The following is a 14,013-nucleotide window of genomic DNA, read 5'->3' on the forward strand; positions in this document are numbered from 1 at the left end:
GGCAAACCTAAACAAACCATGTTAGCATGGTGACATTAGTATTTAAGCTTAGTGCACTGCTGTGCCTTAAACCACTAGCATGGCTGCAGAGTGTGTCTTTTCTTTTCTATTATGACAAGTGATGTTGTGATTAGGACTGAATCCTGACAATCGCTTGTGGCTATATTCAATATTTTGTCTGCAACCTTTTATCTCAAAGAGGCTGGGCCAGTTAAACAATGTTATATAAAGATGACAGATCAAACCTTCTGAAGCAAATGCTTCCAAATAAGGAAAGGCTCAGCAGTCTGTAAAAATACAGTTTGAACTGCATCCTAAGTACAACAGCCTGGTACATGGGTGTCATGTATTGTCACATATCTGATTTAACTGGGCAGTTTGGTCTGTATGGGTGCTGGTTCAGAGGTATGTAAACGTAACACTCACCAAAGGACACGTTCTTGTAAAGTAGAGAAGCAAGCTTTACAGTCAGTTACAATCATCAGTTACAAAGTATGTGAAAATAACAGCATCACAGAGGCGCAATGTTTTCCATCACAGGCATGATCTCAATTAACAAACAAATTTCTTGTGACATCACGTCACAAGTTATTCACTGTGTCGGTAACCCCTCCAGCTTTGGGCCACATGCCATTTAAATCAGAAAAAACACTTTCAAAGACCTACTTGGTGGTGGTGGTGAAATCATAATCTGAGCTACACATGCCACATCATACAGTATGTGGTTGACTTTCAATGCCTCAGTTATGCAATAGCTGTTCCACTGACTCATTGTGCTGGCAAGATATTATATTAGGGACTTTTTGGAATGGTAATCATTCCCCTTGCTCACAGAAGAGGTAAGTAAATACCCTACTTTACTCTAAGGCATATGTTTACTCTGTAATATATGTTTATGGGTTGTTATATACTCAAATTAATCCTTTTGGATACACCCATAAAACTGAATTGATGTGCTGCCAAATGTATCCTGTCTAAATCAGTAACAGACGTGTTATTTATAGTAATCTGATATCACATATAAACCTGAGAGGTATATCTAACCTAATGTGCATAGATGGTTTGGGAGTCGAATGTTTACACGTGTGAATTTGTTGATACACGTATGTAAATGTATGAACGTACACATATTATACTGTATAGTGTTGCATGCTACTACACAAGCATACTACCTCATTTCTCCTACTTTTGGAGGAATGTCGAGTGCCTGGCTTGGCTGCGCTGCAGCATCATTTAGTGCAGCTGTGGAAGTCTGTGCCAATGGCTCTGCTACCCATCAGTCATGGAGTCCTAGCAGGCCAACAGCTGACCATGCTCCACACAGCACCATGGAGATCATTCCCGACCAACCAACCACACACACACACACACACACACACACACACACACACACACACACACACACACACACACACACACACACACACACACACACACACACACACACACACACACATTAAAAAACTGACAAAACAGTGATGTCATTGTATTTGACGGGACATAACTGCAGAATTGGCCTGGCTGTCCTCTGTGGTTTGTGGAAAATAATCCCAGCTATATGGAACCAGCAAATCCACAGCCCCCAGCTCACAAGTCTCCCACATGGTCTTTGTTGGAGCAGAACTACATGTATGTATTTATCTGAAAAGAAACCCAGTCAGGCAAAGAAAAGGGAGAGAGTGAGAGAGAGGAAGAGAGATGCAGTTCAGTGATATGTGCACCAAGAAAGTCAAGAAAACATCACATAACCTGCTTAGAAAATGGGTGAAGACATGACTTCTGAAAAGCCTTCAGTACACAGTGGAACCGCAATCCATATACATATCTTGTGTGTATATATATAATTTAATGCATACATTTTATGGAACTTTTTCCATGATTTCTCATTGACACATCATTGACAGATCATCAGTCTCACCACAAGGTCCAGTGGTAGCTGTTCTGGAACACTTGATTGAATCACATAATCTTCCAAGACAGGGTTAGCCCATTTGTCATGTCCTATATGTTCAAGTTTCCATAATTCCATGTTTTCCATGATTATCCTAAAACATTTTGGATTTTGTTTCCCTAAAATTTAATAAGGACTGGATAAAGCAATGCACTTTCCACGCCTTCTCTTATGTTTTATGACAGTACAAATACTGGTGAGTGAGTCATTCTCAACATGACTGCAGATTAAGTGCACAGAGCTAACAATTTGGTCACTGGGTAATATCACAGATGCAGTTTTTAGTCACAGCCCTTGGGGCTACTGTCAGTTAGCTGCTGCTAACTCAGCAGAGAGGGGCTGTAATGTGCAAGCTTTAAGGTCCTGAAACTGATGGACGCTTATAGGCCTCATGAGTGTGCAGAGCAAATTTCACTGGAATAGGGCACCACTTTGAAACAAGCCTAGCTCTTTTAATACATCCATGAACTACTAAGGCAAACTAACAACTGCACCAGTCACCAGGTCTAAACCCATTAACACAAAACTGTTTCAGACCTATGTCACTCACCGTTCATCATCTTTTCCCATATTACTATCTATGACACATGGGTGCCTCTGAACACCAGTATCAGAGGAGCTCATAACCTTGACTTGTTTAAATGGATTATAAGTAAATTTGATTTTTTTAGTGCGCTCTCATTCCAGCCAAAAGACCAGCAATTGCGGTTCAGCGTTCAGCTCAATGACACTTCGACACATGGACGGGAGACAGGGATTGAACCATCAACCATTTAGTGCAAATCATTTTGTTGCCCAAGCTAAATGAATCTATTCTCTCCAGTGTGTCACAGCAACTGCAACTGACATTTTTATGGCATGTAACCTATGAAACAACAACAACAACAAAATTCCTGCAAGAACATGAAAAGGTAAGCACTAAAATATCTCTACTTGACACAGCAAAATTGAGCTTAATTGAGATGACTTACGAAAGTGTGAGGGTCGGCTCTCCACTCTTAAGCGCATAATATCTTCCACATGACAATTACTACACTGAAATAATCAGTTCCAAATGATAGAAAACTCTGAAAGCAGCTGTATCTTCCAAATGGGAATTGTGCTCCGAACATTGTGTACAGTACGCGATGTGATGTCCATTCATTTCACTTTCTCCAGCACATTGTTTGGCTTGGAAATGTCTCTTGCTTAAAGATCAGGCAGGAAATGTAAAAGAATAGATGTGCACACTGGCAACATGCACGCTGTGTGAACTCCAAATAAACAAAGTCTGTTCACCACATGAGAATCTTTACAGGGGTGGTAACGCAATGGCAACCCCCCCCCCCCCACACACACACACACACACACATGCACACAGTTGTTAGTGCACTTAGTGGTACTGCTTCATAGCATTCCAGTGCTGATGAAGACATCTTGATAGAAGCTCAGAGCACTTTTGCGACACTCGAGGGGAAAGGGCAATGGGACGTCACTTGGAATTTGCTAAATGTTTTTTTCAGATCCATGACATGGAAGACTCGTGGTGACCAGCTCATCTCTTGGCTCTGAGGAAGGCGTTAACGTGATCCACTGACGTCACTGTTTTCCACAGTTCTGCTCCTCAGTGCACTGACCTCATATCAATTTCACCTCCACAAAATACGCACTAGTGGAAGGTGCAGAAAGATTATACCTGCCTTACCCACAGTGCATCTCCCACATGTCCCTCCAGGACATCATTCCTCACCCTCACCTATCATTTAGGGAGAGGATAGTTGCAGGATTTCAAAGTGACAAAGTGAAGTATTGTGCTGTGGTTTTGACAGTACCCTCCTCCTCAGGTAACAAATACATTTACTATTGCCAAAGCCCTCACGTACAGGGCGTTTGTTGCTGCCAAATACCTCAAATTTATCTGTTCCTCTTCCTCTTTGACAAAGAATCCTCTGTATGTGTCAGTAACTGACTGTCTTTCCTCCCCTTCTCACTTAAGGTTTTGAATTGTGTTTTTTTTTTTTTACCTGTAGAGATTGTAGGGTTCACTTACACACAGCATATCCATCAGGATGGTGTGGACAGATAGATTTATCTGAGCAGTTTTCACATTTTACTTTTGTACTGTATTGTCCTTTCAGGGCTACCAGATGATAGCTGCTTCCTTTTCATTTTTTGCCTATGTTATCTTTACTTTACTCTGAATCTATCTTACTTTATACAGGAAAAACTACAATGTCAGAGTTGTGTTATCAATTTATTAAAAAAAAAAAACCCTAGTAACGAATCATAACAACTGTTTGCTGACAAAGTGGCTGCAGATATTATGTCTCTAGAGTTACTCTCCATGCTCGAATGTGCAAACATAAAAACTGCCATCTTCTAGTGCTATTCTGTTGTTGTCACTAAGACAACTGTTTGCACCTTGTATCTATTAACCAATCAATGAGGTATTCATTGATTCCAATAAAAACTGATTTACCAGTGCATGCAACTGAAAGGTTGTGCCTGTTATATAATCAGTGAATTCATGTACTGTAAAAGCTCTTTGTGCTTTTCATATAATAGTTAAGGATTTTGCATCTGAAAGTTATGCATTAGTAATTACGTCTGAGTCAGAGATGAAAGCAGATATTGATCAAAGTTATATCACTGTACAAATAAGAGAAAAGAAAAATGTCGATTCAAGATCCAGCTGTTCTCATGTGCACTGGAGTGGTAACCTATTTCACAAGCTGTATCTCTGTTCCTGGATCCAGACAAATAGCATTTTTCCATGGGCGCAGTATTGCATAGCCTGCTCAAGCTGTGCGGAGGTGAGCAGGGATCACAGAAGGGGATAACCTCACTGACCCGTGCTATTGTTCTCCTGCTTGGGAGCAGGGCTGTCTGGGGCCAACCCATGACTGCTTCCTCAACCAAAGCCATGTCTTGCTCAAATGTGGCTGTGCTGGCGACTAGAAACAATGTGCTATTTTCAAATGTCTTATTATATTCAGCTTTCACTGCTTTTCTAGTTTGTTCTTCAATCTGCACGCTTTGGAGTTTTCTTTCAATTTTCTTATCGATCATTGTCTGATCTCATCAAGTTAGTCACTAATGTTAGTCCCTTTCACACATCCTGAGCTTATCTATGCATTACGGAGGAGCTGTACGTGAGAATGCAAATGGATAATTTAGTTGGACCAGACATTAAATGGACTTTACCATGCAAAGGCCCGAGTACAAAGTTTATGTAACATCCACTTTAGCTCATATGTGATGTCATGAGGTCATTTTGAGGTGAATTCACAGCGAGGAGTTGGTCGTGCAGGTGACGTGTCTATCATGTGACTGGCATGAAACTAGGAGAATACAAGCATCTGTGGGTGAACAAGAAGGCTTGATAACTGGAGAGAATGAGATTCAGGAACTTCTGTCTATAAGGACTGACGCTGGAATTGGATGCCTTGCCCGCCATCGTCAACGTCTCCTGCATACTTTACACAAGTGCAATGCCTCACCTGAGCCAAACTGAGAACAGCTGCCTGTTTTTAAGTAGTTTTAACTTCATGGTCAATTTTGTTTCTAAGAAACCTTGGTATTAAATCAGTCTTAACTACTTTTGTCCAATCTTACGGACTCAAACTATTTTTTGACTTCCGATTTGATTTTTGACTTGTTGATATTGACTGTGACAGCTGCTTGCTAGCCTAGTTGGCCTATTTTCAGTCCATTGGATAAACTCATCATTTTTTTAAGCATGTCTCTCACTTACCTCATCATCTAGTGCAGTAAAGAGGTCTCTCAGCTCCAGGAGAGAATCTCCATTCTTCACCACATCTGAGAGGGAGAGAGGTACACAGAGTTGCTGGTGACATTTGGCCCAGGGCCGGCTGCTGGTAGAGCAGACCTGGGTAATTAAATTGCCTGGCACACATTTTGTTGGCAGCTAATTTCACTGACTGTCCATCGGGCAGCAGGGGTAAGGGGTCTTCAGAAAGAACCATGGAGCACGTGGTTGTCAAGAGGGGCTTGAGTCCAGAGAATCCTCTGGTACCCCCTCATCCTGTCTCATTGTTGGCTCATCTATTGTTCAGCACGTCACTGAGTTGAAAGCAACCACTTTGAGTTAGCCTGGGGCTCAGGTAAGTCACATAAACTCTCTGACCTGCTTGAAGAATATCCCACTGCCATGTCACAGCACTGTGCTGTACAGAAGAAGACAATGCACTGTCTCCAGGCCTCTGCCCTCACTTTGTTTCAGCCATCTAACTTTTAGCTGAATCTGGCAGAAGTATGTTTGGCTAAAAGGATACTGCTACCCATGGTATCCTGTTTGTGGACAATATTAATGTATTTTGGAATAAACATAATTTATTTGCTGGTGATAGTTGACATTTTAACAAAAAAGGTGAGGATCTGACACTGAAATCCATTCATTCTCGTGCGAGAAGTCATGTGACCTGAGGTTGACTAATTACTGTACACAGCACAATCCTGGTTTCAAAGAAGTCTCCTGTATTAAACAACATTTCCATTTCCATCAAGGTTACTTCAAAAATAAATCGCATCCGTCTGCTATGACACCAAACCTAAAAACATTTCCCTTTCAGCCCACTGTCTCCTCCCCACCTAACTCAGAATGCTCCTCACACTGCCCAGACAACCATCACACTTCTGAGTCCAGAAAAGGTTTGGGATTAATTCATTTGAACATCAGAAATGCTTTGAATTTATTGCCATGAAAAATGAAGGTGGATCCAACAATTCTATTGTGGTGGGAGGGATCTGTAGGCCTCCTTTAACCAAGTCTTGCAGGAGGACCTGCCCTCTCAATATGTACACTCAGAAATGATGATCCTGGCTGACTTTAATCTTGATTGGTTATCTAATGCTTCAAGCATGCTAATGCTTGAACACCTTAAGGAATTGGACAGTAATTTGATTACTGAGCCTACCAGCACCAGGCCAAAGAAATTGCAAACTGCATGCTCATCTGTATCTTGACATCATTGCAAATGATGATTTTTGAACCTTGAATAAAGGTTTGACCTACAAAATAATAGTCACGTTCTCTGAAAGTATGTTTTTTGTTTTTTTTTCCCCCCTCAAGATTTTGCTTTTTGCTTTTCACAGACAGAAATGTAATACAAAACACATGTTGTGAAGATTTTCCTGGGGCTGTTTCATTGACATAATGGGCCTCTACATGTCTGAGTAGTTTTAGACATGGCTTTTACTGTTTGCAGCCATTATGAGCATTTAATCAGTCAGCTGTCTTACTTTTGATGGACAGCTAGAAACTGAAACCTTCCAGTATTTTGGCTTCTTCTCAAAGCTATTTTGTTCCTTGGCTCAGTGAGATGAAGTCCTGGCAGTTGACTAAAAGAGGAATGTTTAGGCCTGTCAGTGGAATCAATTCACCCCCCTGTCTAATTGTCAGTTCTGTGAAGTTTAATAATTATTTTGCCTGAAGCTTTACTTTTTTCACTGTTCTCTCCCCACCCACTAAGGACAGTGGAGCTACTGGAGCATTTATCTAAAATACAGAAATACAAAGAACCTTTATTCCCACTGGCTTCTTAAATACTTAGAAGTAACAATTTAAATGATTCTCTTACTCTCTCAACATCTCTGCACTGTGCTCTCAGGTTTGCCTGCATACACCTTTCCTTCTCACAGAGGTTTCCAGCCAATCAGAAATTGGGAGTAGGTAATTTCTGACTGGCTGGTTTGTTATCAGTCAAATCGCTAGAAGCATTATAGGTAACTGGGAAAGTGACTTAGGGAAACACAGTGGGGAAAGTATGCAGACACACCACAGCCACACACAAGTACTTTATATAGTATTGACTACATACCGAGTTTTATAAACCTTTATTAAATTTAGTAAGGTGGACTGTGCTTTCTTAGCCTGTAGGCTAGCTATCTTTGCAGGTAGCTATCTATTTTCTGCCATATATTCAGTAACTAACTTGGGAAGTTGGCTTAGATTTAGATTTATTGAAATCTACAGACACAGTTAAAGCTATTTTTTAAAGGAACATGAGCAAAGAGCAGGGACAGTGAGAGGAAGCAAATGAGTAAAACTGAGGGAGGACATTACTCTGCACCTATGTGGACAACTACAAACACATTATGCATTTATTCAGGACAAAACAGATTTTGTTTGCTTTTTTCTTTGCATAATATGATTTCTCAGCAAAATCTAATTTTGTCCTCTAAAAAATTCTTACATTGATTCACTCAGGAATGAGGCACAGACATATAGCTAAAACACACAAATAAACAAGTTGACTTAACTCTGGACACCCAAATGAAAGTAAATGTGTAAACACACTTTACTCCAGCACATTGAAGCATGTGCAAGGGCTGACTTTTATATTACATCATCTCTCAAGGTAGAAATGATCGTCAACAAGATCATGAACTGCTCTGACAAGATGTATAAAGAATGCAGTACTCAGTCATAGCAGTGCCACAAGTAAGCTCTCATTCTTAAGGTTAATGGTGTGGATGTAGAGCAGTCTACCTCTGGCCCATAAGTGCAGGTGTTAGTTGTAAAATCCAACCGCTAAGCTCCCTCCTGCTGTTTACTAGCCCAGCATGGCGGGCCAGGCGTGAGCCCTGCGCTGATTGTACATCAATGCTCGCCTCTACAATAGGTAATCTCTACCAGGTGCTGTCATCGATGCCAGCACGAGCACATGATTGCAAAGAACTGCCACGAACAACATGAACATAGTATGTTGAGGCATTCCACACACACACACACACACACACACACACACACACACACACACACACACACACACACACACACACACATTGTGCCTCGTTGGATATAGTCCAGGCACAAAGAGCTCGTTCTAGTCTGGGCTCCATTTCAAGGAAGTTACACTCAGACACTAATTGTTAGAGATTTACAAGGAGCAATATAATTGATTGACTTAATTTAACACAGTGTGAATGGCCATTTCTCACTCACTCTGTTAAATGTTGCTCCAGGTGGATCAGGTGACAACTCTGTTCCTGGAGGCGGAGTGTAGTTAAAGCAGGTCAGAGCAGACTACATGTGCATGGTACAATTATTTCTCCAGGACTAAAAGAGACCTTGGACAAGAACAAGATTTAGATTACATGTATTAAAAATCTTGAAAGCCTTTTATGAATCTAACAGTCTTACTGTTTAGTAAAAGTTGTTTTCAGCTAGTGAAAGTACTGCTAGGCCGATGTCTGGAGGTACTTGAGTTACAAATGATTTACTGATAACTGCTGACCCAGGCAAATGTTCTGTATAACCTACTGCTGACATTAGTGCAGCATTCAATACAATGGACCACATCATCCTTGTTAACAGACAAGACAGGATGGTTTTGCTGGAAATGCTCTAGGCTGGTTTTCATCTGTAGATCAAACATGGTATACCACGAGGATCAGTTCTGGGGCCAGTTTTGTTCACTCTGTATATGCTACCGTTGAGAAATACCGTATCATCCTCCATCACTTCATCTCTTTATAGAGTTACATGGATGAAACAAATTTCTCTCATTCAAACCTGCAGATCTCAGCAAGCTGTCTTTACTGCACAGCTACTTCCATATGTTCCATACCATTTTTTAAACATACAACAAACAACAGTGGTCTTTTCCACTTTTTCAAACAAGTACAGCCACTTGGTGACCTCACTTCTGACATAAATCATAAATTCAGCTGTAAAAATGTGGGTGAAATTTTGACTGTGCTTGAGTTTGGAGGAACATGTAAAGAATTTAGCACAGTCATGGGTTTACCAACTGAGAAATATCATTAAAAATACTAAAATGTCACTTATACATGCATTTAAACCCCCCCGCCTTCATTATTGTAATGTCTAGTTTACTGAAGCCACCAGTGACTACCAGGAACAGGCTGGTTGACGACCAAGTACAGATTTGTGACAGCTGGAGAGACAGTGGACAAGCTCGGAAAGACGCCACTGGAGTAGCATCCCACAACAAGCTACAGATCGACCTACAGGAGTAATACCCCCAGGGATTCCCGAGAGGGGGTGCGGAAGAGAATCCCACCGGACGGATCCAAGGATTACAACACATGGCAAAGGAATCTCGACAACGACAATGGAATGTGTATGTGGCAATATATGCAAGAACCAACATGGCCTGTGGATCCACCAGGCCAAGATGAAGTGTGTGCAGAAGGTCACAGCGCGCAGGAATTACACCTGGTGAGACGCAGGAGGAGCCTGGCCCAGAATCACCCCACAGTGCCTGGAGCCTCCAGGTGACGCAAGCACCAGATGCACACAGAACATGAGAACATCAGAACATCGTCGGGTGAAGTGGCCCCAAGCTAGCAAGGAGAACGAGTGGCTCCAGTTTGATGAAGATTCCGATACCATCCTGGAAGCAGCTGTCAAAGGGGAAACTGATAGAAGCCTCAAGATGATGACCACGGTCTCTGGATGTTTAGAACACATGGGTGTGGTCACCCAGCTCATCAGGGAAGCCAGGGAGGGCAAGGCTGTGCTGTGGCTGGACCTTATGAATGCCTACGGATCCATACCCCACAAGTTGGTCGAAGAGGCACTGAACCGACATCACATTTTGAAGAAGTTCAGAGACCTCATCTTGGACTACTATGCCAACTTCAGCCTGAGGGTCTCCTCCAGAGCAACAACCTCCGACTGGCACAGGCTTGGAAAAGGAATTATCACCGGATGTACGATCTCGGTCATCTTCTTTGCACTCGCCATGAACATGCTGGTGAAGTCTGTGGAAGGTCAGTGCAGGGGGCCCCTCACCAAGTCCGGCGTCCGGCAGCCACCCATCCAAGCCTTCATGGACGACCTAACGGTGACAACTACATCTGTCCCAGGTTGCAGGTGGATCCTGAATGGTCTAGAAAAGGTGATTTTTTGGACCCGGAAGAACTTCAAACAGGCCACGTCAAGGTCTCTCATCCTGAAGAAGGGGAAAGGTGACTGGCAAGTTCTGCTTCTCACTTGGCATGACCAAGATACGATCACTCACTGAGGAACCTGTGAAAAACTTGGGAAAGGTGTTCAATTGCAGCCTGAGGGACGCAGAGTCCATACAAGCAACCAACTGAGAGCTGGAGACATGGCTAGCTGCAGTGGACATGTCTGGGCTCCCTGGCAAATTACCAGCATGGTATTCTCCCTCAGATCCTCTGGCCCCTTTTGGTCTACGAGGTCCCTATTTCAGCAGTGGAAGGCTTCAAGATGAGGGTCAGCAGGTTCCTCCACAGGTGGCTAGGACTGCCGTGAAGCCTGACACAGCATTGCTCTGTACGGGCAGATCAATAAGCTGAAGCTCCCTATCAGCAGCCTGAGTGAGGAGTTCATGATGACTCGATCCAGGGCTGCTTCAATACCAGGAGTCCAGTGACCCAAAGGTCGCCCAGGCTGGGATCGAGGTCAGGACAGGATGGAAGTGGAGAGCCGCAGAAGCTGTGGGCATGGCAGAGGCAAGGCTACGGCAAAGGGCGCTAGTGGGCACAGTGGCACAGGGGAGAGCTGGGCTAGGTAGTGGTAGAACACCTCGCTATGACAAGGCACAGGGGAAAGAGAGGAGGCTGCTGATCCTTGAGGAAGTGCGAGCAGGAGCAGAGAAGTGGGCCAGCCAGATGGTGGGAATGTGGCAGCAGGGAGATGGACAAGATGGGAGCAAGCTGTGGAGCGCAAGGTCACATGGACTGAGCTGTGGAAGGCTGAACCCCACAGGATTTATTTATTTATTTAATTAATATTTATTTAACAGGGATGATACATACAACATTGCCACAGGAAATGGGAAAATGTGGTGTACATAAGACGTCTAGCTTCAGCTAATTTGCAGTCTTCGTCCATGGTCAGGCTTTAGAACAGAATAAAGTATACAGAATACAATACAAATGCAATAATACAAATACAGCGAGTAACACAGTGGATACAGTGAATAAGTACCATGAATAAATAAACACAGTCGCAGTAAATTGCAGGTTAAAACACAAATTAAATTTAACATTAAACATTAGTAAAGTACTATACTGATAATTGTGAGAATTAATGTCGCATTTCTGCTGCTGCTTAAGCCAATGTTTAACTTTCACACTAAACTTCTTTAGTTTAATTTCTGATGGTAAGGAATTCCATAAGTGCGTACCTTGCACTGAGAGGGATGATTGCCCAAATATTGTCCTGCACCTTCAGATTTTACAGTTTTGCTTTGTTATGCTCCTTGTCATTGTCCTACAGCTGTCTGTTTTTTTTTTTAAAGATCTGAGACATCACTTGTGGGGCCCATCCATTAAAGCACTTAAAAACAACTTTCAGGAAGGAGAATTTTATAAAATTGGAAAAAGTCAACAAATTATATTTCTCAATGATTTTGCAGTGGTGCTATTTTTGTGTCTTCTGGTCTAAAATTTTCAAAGCTTGTTTATAAAGTGAGAATAGAGGTCTAGTAGCTGAGGCTGTGGCCCGGCCCCAGTCAGTGATGCAATAGGACAAATGCAAAAGAACCATAGCATGCAGATATAAATGAGCTGCCTTAAAGGAGAGACATGACCTGATAATTTTAAAGCAGTTAAGACTGGTTTTTACAGTTTTAGATAGCTTCTTTATATGTACGTCAAACTTCAGTTGAGGATCTAAAGTTATACCTAAATATTTAAACTCATTTACCACCTCAATTTCTTTCGCATCAATAGTGATGTGAAATTTCTCAGGGACTTTCTTCCTTATTGAAACACACATTGATACTGTTTTTTTGTAATTAAGTGTTAAGCGGTTCCTTTGTAGCCATTCTGAAACAGTACCATCTGTCTGCTTAAGATCTCTGAAGCTTGATAGGGGTTCTTTGCTGAAACATAAAACACTGTATCATCAGCATACATCTGGCATTCAGTGTCTGTACATATAGTAGGCAAATCATTTATGTATACGCAAAAAAGAATAGGACCTAAAGCTGATCCCTGTGGCAGACCAGTCTTACTGTACAGAAGAGATGTTTTCACATTCTGTAAGCGAACACACTGTTGTCGATATTCTAAATATGAGCTAAGCCAACTAAGCCACCCAACTTTATTCTTCTTAGTTTACTGACAAGTAAACTAAGAAGAATAAAGTTCTTGATCTAGGCAGTCTACGACGTGCTGCCGAGCCCATCTAACCTCTTCACCTGGGGGAAGATGGAGACACCAGCTTGCCCCCTCTGCCAGAAGAGAGGATCCTTGGAGCACATCCTCAGCTGCAGTGGCTACCCAAAACACCTCCCCTGGCCTGTTGGCAATGGCACGTGATTGGGACCTGAAACTTGATCTGGTGAAGCAGTTGAAGTTCTCAGAAGGGGTCACCAAGACAACACTAAGGCCAGACATTGTCCTGACTTCAGCAGCATCCAAGCAGATTATTCTCTTGGAGCTCATGGTGCCTTGGGAGGACAGAATGGAGGAGGCCCATGAGAGAAAGAGGGCAAAGCATGCTGAGCAAGTGGAGGAATGCTGGAGCAACAGTTGGCGGGTGAGATGCCAACCCATTGAAGTGGGATGCCGTGGGCCAATCCCTCTGCAGGGCCTCCAAGATGCTGGGCATCACAGGGGCTACCCAGCGAAGGGCCATCAAGTTGGCCACAGACGCAGCAGAAGTGGCGTCGAGGTGGCTGTGGATCAAGGGGGGAGAGGTGCGGCAGGTAGGGTAGTGCTACCTGGACACAAGCTGGGGCCTGATCAACCCCGGCTGGGTGGCCTGTGGGAGGGGGTCTGATTGTTGATCCTAGGTTACATCACTGATGATGTGTCCAGGGGCACCACAAGGTGTATCTAAGAACTTTACCTGTCTGAATAGCCCCATCAGGGAACAGTTTTGGATTTTCCTGTTGTTCTACAGTCCAGGTTAAAAACTAAAAGTGATGGCATCTTTGTTGTGTTGACTATGAAGCAGCCTTCTGTAATGTAGGTAATGAGACTGAAAATTGAGAATTTATTGTAAACTTTGCACTGGTTCTTAAAATCAAGTGGTGAGCACTTTGTTAAACCAAGGAGGAAGGAGTGACTTTTCGGTTAATACACTGCCTTTCTTTTTATTGCCATCCGTCCTGAAG

The 14,013-nt window shown here is 42.7% G+C and overlaps 1 pseudogene; it reads left to right on the plus strand.

Annotated features, from left to right (window-relative positions):
• The first annotated feature begins 10,221 nt into the window (after positions 1-10,221).
• LOC139336514 (uncharacterized) lies at positions 10,222-13,639 on the plus strand (annotated as a pseudogene).
• Positions 13,640-14,013: the final 374 nt, after the last annotated feature.

This window comes from Chaetodon trifascialis, chromosome 9 (assembly GCF_039877785.1).
Source record: "Chaetodon trifascialis isolate fChaTrf1 chromosome 9, fChaTrf1.hap1, whole genome shotgun sequence".
Lineage (NCBI taxonomy): Eukaryota > Metazoa > Chordata > Actinopteri > Chaetodontiformes > Chaetodontidae > Chaetodon > Chaetodon trifascialis.